The 6000-nt window shown below is 40.9% G+C and overlaps 1 non-coding gene across 1 annotated transcript; it reads left to right on the forward strand.

The window, feature by feature from the left end:
* Positions 1-217: 217 nt before the first annotated feature.
* Positions 218-327, forward strand: trnal-caa (transfer RNA leucine (anticodon CAA)). Its single transcript has 2 exons — positions 218-255; positions 282-327. It is a non-coding gene; the product is annotated as a tRNA-Leu (tRNA).
* Positions 328-6000: the final 5673 nt, after the last annotated feature.

A 6000-nucleotide genomic window follows, 5' to 3' on the forward strand; every position in this document is an offset into this window, starting at 1 on the left:
AAGCCATAAACATGTGAAAATTGCAGGTTTTCTAACAGTGGTGCATGTATGCTGGACATTTTACCTGTATTATCACATCTGTATATTATTACCAACGCAGGGTGGATGAGATGTGTGTGTGGAAAAGCTGCCAATTTTTCACAAAAATGTGAACATGCAATACTGTTTCACATACACATTCTCTAACATTCCTGTAAAAATATCAAAGGTGTGATGTGTCAGGATGGCCGAGCGGTCTAAGGCACCAGACTCAAGCCTCTGTCCTTCCAAACCAATGGGAATTCTAGTCTCCACATGGAGGCATGGGTTCAAATCCCACTCCTGACAAATTTTTTCCATGTATAGACCTAAAAACACCTCACTCTGCCATGAAATACACTCAACAAAAATATAAACGCAACACTTTTGTTTTTGCTCCCATTTTTTTATGAGATGAACTCAAAGATGTAAAACGTTTTCCACATACACAATGTCACCATTTCGCTCAAATATTGTTCACAAATCTGTCTAAATCTGTGACAGTCAGCACTTCTCCTTTGCTGGGATAACCCATCCCACCTCACAGGTGTGCCATATCAAGATGCTGATTGGATGCCACGATTAGTGCACAGGCACGCTTTAGACTGCCCACAATAAAAGGCCAATCTGAAACGGATTAGGAGATGGAAAACAAGTAGTTATGACAAAAGCAGTGAGCTGGCATTGTTCAACTACAAGCTGGAACTATTAATGCTGCACTTCAGCCAATACAAAACTTACATACAGTATACTACCTGGCACTTATGTATAATGTTAGACGTAGTTTTTTAAAGGGGCTGCTTGGCGTAGTGGTTCATGATGTCAGCGCTTAGCACAGGGAACTGTGGTTTGAATACTAGTCAGGGCAAATGGCAAAGTATGACAATATATGTAATTTTCTCATTATTTTTTAAACAATACTGACCCTCACATTGTCTGCTAAGAAAAATTCTGGCTAGTGAAGTCCCCACTGAAGGCCCAGGTACCAAATTCACCGCCCGCCACTGATATCTACACATCAACATAAATGATTAGTAGTAGCAACTACAAATTTGAGATACACTAGGGCAGTGCCTAGTCCCAATCAGCAACAACCCTGTTATCATGGTTCGGAATAGGTATACCGACGTCTTCAACGGAAAGAAGAATTGGCAGGCACATGACCCTCCACTTCCCCCAACTGTCCATCAGGTAACTGGCGGTGAACGTTCTGTTAGGGCAGACAGTTTCCCCCCAACCCAGAGCTTCTCGCCGAGAAGATTTTGTCAATTGCGTGGAGAGACCAGCTGATCAATTCCATGATTTAGATTTGGAGAGCAATGCGGAGAGAGGCTCTTAAAAGTACGAGACAGGACAAAACGAGACATGAGAAGCAAAGCAGGGAAAATAAGGGAGATGAGAGGGAAATATGTGAATATGTTCACCTAATAAGTCACTAAATAACTAACCTAAATAACTAATAACTAACTAATAACTAACCTAAATGTCACGATGACGTTATTAGGTTAAGATAATCACGTGAACAAGTACTTAAATAGTGTTATGTGCTTACACATTAGGGCACCAGCGAATCAGGACGGGAGCCTAATGTCAGCTGACTGATGTCGTCTACAAAGTGACGTTTATGCAATCTACCCACACTACCTTCACGATCGACCGGTAGCTTTTTGCTCTACATAATGGACACCCCTGCGGTCCAGTGGTATGAGTGAAGGAAAACCTGTAATGGAAGTATGCCTAAGACAACATGAACAGTCCAGTTGCGATCGATTGATTGCCCTGACAGTTGTAATGGAAGGTATTTCACTGTTGGCCAGCAGAGAGCAGCACTGACACACGTTATCAGCATAGTAGTCCTGTACTCCTTTGCTCAACACTCAATGGATTCTCCTAAGTAAAAATACATTAATTTATAATTACAGCTAAAACTATATATATATATATACATATATAAATAATAATAAAAAAGGGGTTGGCCTTGGCTAAGCTGGTTATCTATTTGACTGATTTCACCAGTTATAATTGCAATCATTTGGCCATCATCATTCTTCTCTGCTTCTATTGCGCAGCCTGACACTCTTTATCTGATGATGATCAGGCTCAGTGTTTTCACCAAGGAGTGTTCTCTCTGAGGGTCTGGCTCGGGAAAAGAGAATTAATCACATGATAGAACATGTACATTGGATAATGGTTATTTTCCCCCCTCTTTGCTCCAAAGAAGCTCTGTTTGTGTGAGTCCCATCAGTTATGAGGAGGCCATTGTTCTTTGTCAGCCAAATGAGAGGGCATGCACATCACTGAGCAGCGAGATTCTTCTCCACTGCGCCTCATCGCATGTTGTCAGCGTATGAAAGCCGAGAAGCTTGCCCACACTGTGGAGGATGCTTTCTACGGCACGGCACATAATTAATAGGGGAAAAAAGGGGAAAAGAGATCACCCTTTGGAGTGACCTGACAATAATGGAAAACTCCCTGGTATTTTTCTGCTGACACGCTGATTAGAGCTGATCCTGTTACCGCCTTTAATCCACGGTTTTGTTTGTGCCATGAATGTGCATTCCTGATTGGAAGAAAACTTGAGATGCGGCAACCTGTTGAGATGTTCCATGCGGCCTACTGGGGAGTAAGTTGTCACAATACACGCGATACACGACACAAAGCTTTCAAAACAGACAAACTAAACAAAAAAAAGTCTTTTGTCCGACCACTGATCAATTCGCATGTAAATAAAACACAACATGAACCTCCAAAAACAAGAGTTTGAGTTGCTATTTGCATGGAAGAATACAACTGATGCTCCTTTTCCTCATTCCACAGGTCCTAACCAGTTTGAAGCTGAGGATTATTTTACACACAGTACACATTTTTTTTAAACAAAAGTGCATAATTCCCAGAACTTGTCAGACTTAAGTACTTTACCTGAGCAGCTGCACAGCCTTAGAGTCTGCTTTCATCTCTTTCCTGCCAAGGAAGTTCAAGAATCAGTATTAAAAAGCTACTCGGGGTTCAAGACTCGACGCAAATATCTTAAGTTGGAAATCAGTGTCTATACTCGATACTATATTTCTTCCCAGGAGTTCGTCAAATACGACTCCTAGTTTTTGCTCCAAAGCGGTTCCATGTTTTTGCCTTTTGTGGATAGTGGCTCCCACTGTAGTCTGCTGGAGTCCCAAAGCTTTAGAAATGGCTTTGTAACCTTTTCTAGACTGACAGAGCTGATAATGTCACGTGTGTTGTGTATTAACAGGAGGGCCAGTCACTTTTTCCACACCGGGCCGTGTAGGTTTGGAGTTTTTGCTTGTCGGTTACACACACAAGCTAGCTGGAAAGGTGAGGAAAACGAGCAGCACTTTGTGTTTCTGCCAATTATATGTTATATTTTTAAATTGGAAATTCATTTTACAAGCATTTTGGTAAGAAATCAATTTAAGTGGAACCTCATTTAGTGTACGCATGTTTGTCAGTTAAGGTGAAAAATTTATGGCAAAATTGTGCCTCGGTTTGCATACATGTTCCGGTTTGCGTACAATATGCTTTCTGGAATGGATTGGATTTACATTATTTCTTATGGGAAACATTTATTCGGTTAGCATCTGTTTTGTTAGAGTCTGACCTTCTGGAACTGATTAATGACGCTAACCAAGGTTCCACTGTACAATGATATAAAACAATGTAACGATAGCAACAAAATAATACCATGAATAATAATAATAATACAATACAATTTAATTACATACAATTGCATGAGCAAAATGAAGTCAATCGTGCAAAATAAGTAAACGAAAGCAACTATTATTGACTCTCATTCAAATCCTTATCAATATACAAATATAACAATATCAAACAAAATAACACCATGAACAACACAACAACAAAAAACAGGCAAATATTTGTGGAAAAAAACTGTAAAAATCTCAGTCTCATGGAGCTAGTCTGCATCAAATACCTGTCTGTATCAATACCGTTGGTATCGATAATATCAATATCTGGATGGACATTTGGATAGTGTTTAAATTCCCCAGGCTGACTTGCTTGCAAACTGCATATAAGGCCCACAAAAATGCAAGAAAACTGGAATAAATTAAATTAAATAATAAAAAAATTGCAGTTTCAGTGCCTCGGTGCTCAGGCCGTAATGAAACGACCAACATGATCATAGCTTAAAATCTTTCAACTATGACCAGACGTATGAAAAATAAGTACCAATAAAAGGAACATTACATGCTTTAATGTCTGTTTGAGCAGGCGGGACTTCACATTCTTTAGCAGTAGACTCATTTTGTCTAACTCAGCTCCATTTTGGAAGACACTCCATGTTTTTTTTAATGATTTTTTTTTTTTATCAGTCAGTCAGATTTAAGGTCTGCTGCAGGCTCCGTCAGCATGAGCGCACCACACGGAGGAGGACTGCACTCTACACAAGAATGTAGATCTGTCAATAAGCATCATTTTTCCTCCCTTTCATTTCTCTTTGCCAGGCGACTTTGAAGAAAGGAGTGAAAGGATCCCCGACTGTAGCAAATTACCTGCAGACTGAAACATTTTTGACATAAGTCCTGAGAAGAGGGGCGAGCCACTTTTCCTTGCGGCCTCTTTTGGCGTTTTTCATCTGGGGCTGAGAGAGACAGCAGCGCTGACAGAATGATGGGACAGCTGGACGCGCTTCCAGGCCGGTCGAAACGGGCCAGAGAGAAGCCAGGAGAAGGGCCACTGCAGACATCTCAGCCCCGAGCCAACAAGTCAATGGCAGACGTCCTCTTGATTATATAAACATTTATGATCATTTACCACCCATTTAGACGGCAATTTAAAGGCGCAAATCCAAATCTGTCATATTAAGAGTGATCAAGGCACATGTTTGGACAGCAAGCGGAGAGGCCAGAAAAAAAAAGACCTTTGACCTGTGCAGACAGTCAGAGGACAGAGACATTGTATTATCAATGTATTTTGGGTAAAAATATAAGAAATCAGGAAGGGGGCAACATATTCCAAAAACATGCATGTTAGTTAACTGGCGACTCTAAATTGTCCATAGGTATGAATGTGAGAGTGAACGTTGTTTGTCTGTATGTGCCCTGTGATTGGCTGGCAACCAGTCCAGGGTGTACCCCACCTCTCGCCCGCAGTCAGCTGGGATAGGCTCCAGCATACCCGTGACCCTAGTGAGGATAAGCGGCATAGAAGATGGATGGAGGGAGGGGGCAAACACTGTTTCACACCGCTGTAACTTTGTTAGCCCTGCTTGAATGTCTCACTCTGCCTCATGCAACACCGTTATTAACAAGTGCCATCTTCTTCCCAACACAAGCTCACTTACCGTTTTTGTGACTTTTTTTTGGGAATGCTTATTCTAAAAGAATATGTGTATTTTTTTTTGTTTACTTATTATTGTGGCTAACTTCTTTTTACACTTATGAGACATTTATTTGGTTAAAGAGTGAGAGCATCTGTACCACAAATCTATGTCCAGATATTAACATTTATGTGCTCCTCTGTACACTTGTATGACAGCTAAAAAATGTTTCAAAAAGGTTTTATGGCGGCAAGAGTACGACCCTGGTACACATCGCCTCTTTCATTTAGGAAAAATGGTTTCACAGAATCAACAACTTGAGCAACTACGTGTGAAGGAGACGTGTTGCTGCGTGAGGCAAATGGTGGTCACACCAGATACTAACTGCCTTTCTGATACAATATAGTAAAACTGCGCATTTTGGCGTGGCCTTTTACTGTAGCCAGTCTAAGTCACACCTGTGCAGTAATGATGCGGTCTACTCAGAATCTTGATATGCCACACCTGTGAGGTGGATGGATTATCTCAGCATGGTAAAGGTACTCACTAACACAGATTTAGACAGATTCGTGAGCAATATTTGGGAGTAACAGACCTTTTGTGGACACAGAAAAAGCTTGCATTTTTTTAGTTCAGCACATGAAGGATGAGAGTTTTTGTTGATTGCATTGTCAAAAGTCTACTGTTGA

Source organism: Dunckerocampus dactyliophorus, chromosome 11, assembly GCF_027744805.1.
Source record: "Dunckerocampus dactyliophorus isolate RoL2022-P2 chromosome 11, RoL_Ddac_1.1, whole genome shotgun sequence".
NCBI lineage: Eukaryota > Metazoa > Chordata > Actinopteri > Syngnathiformes > Syngnathidae > Dunckerocampus > Dunckerocampus dactyliophorus.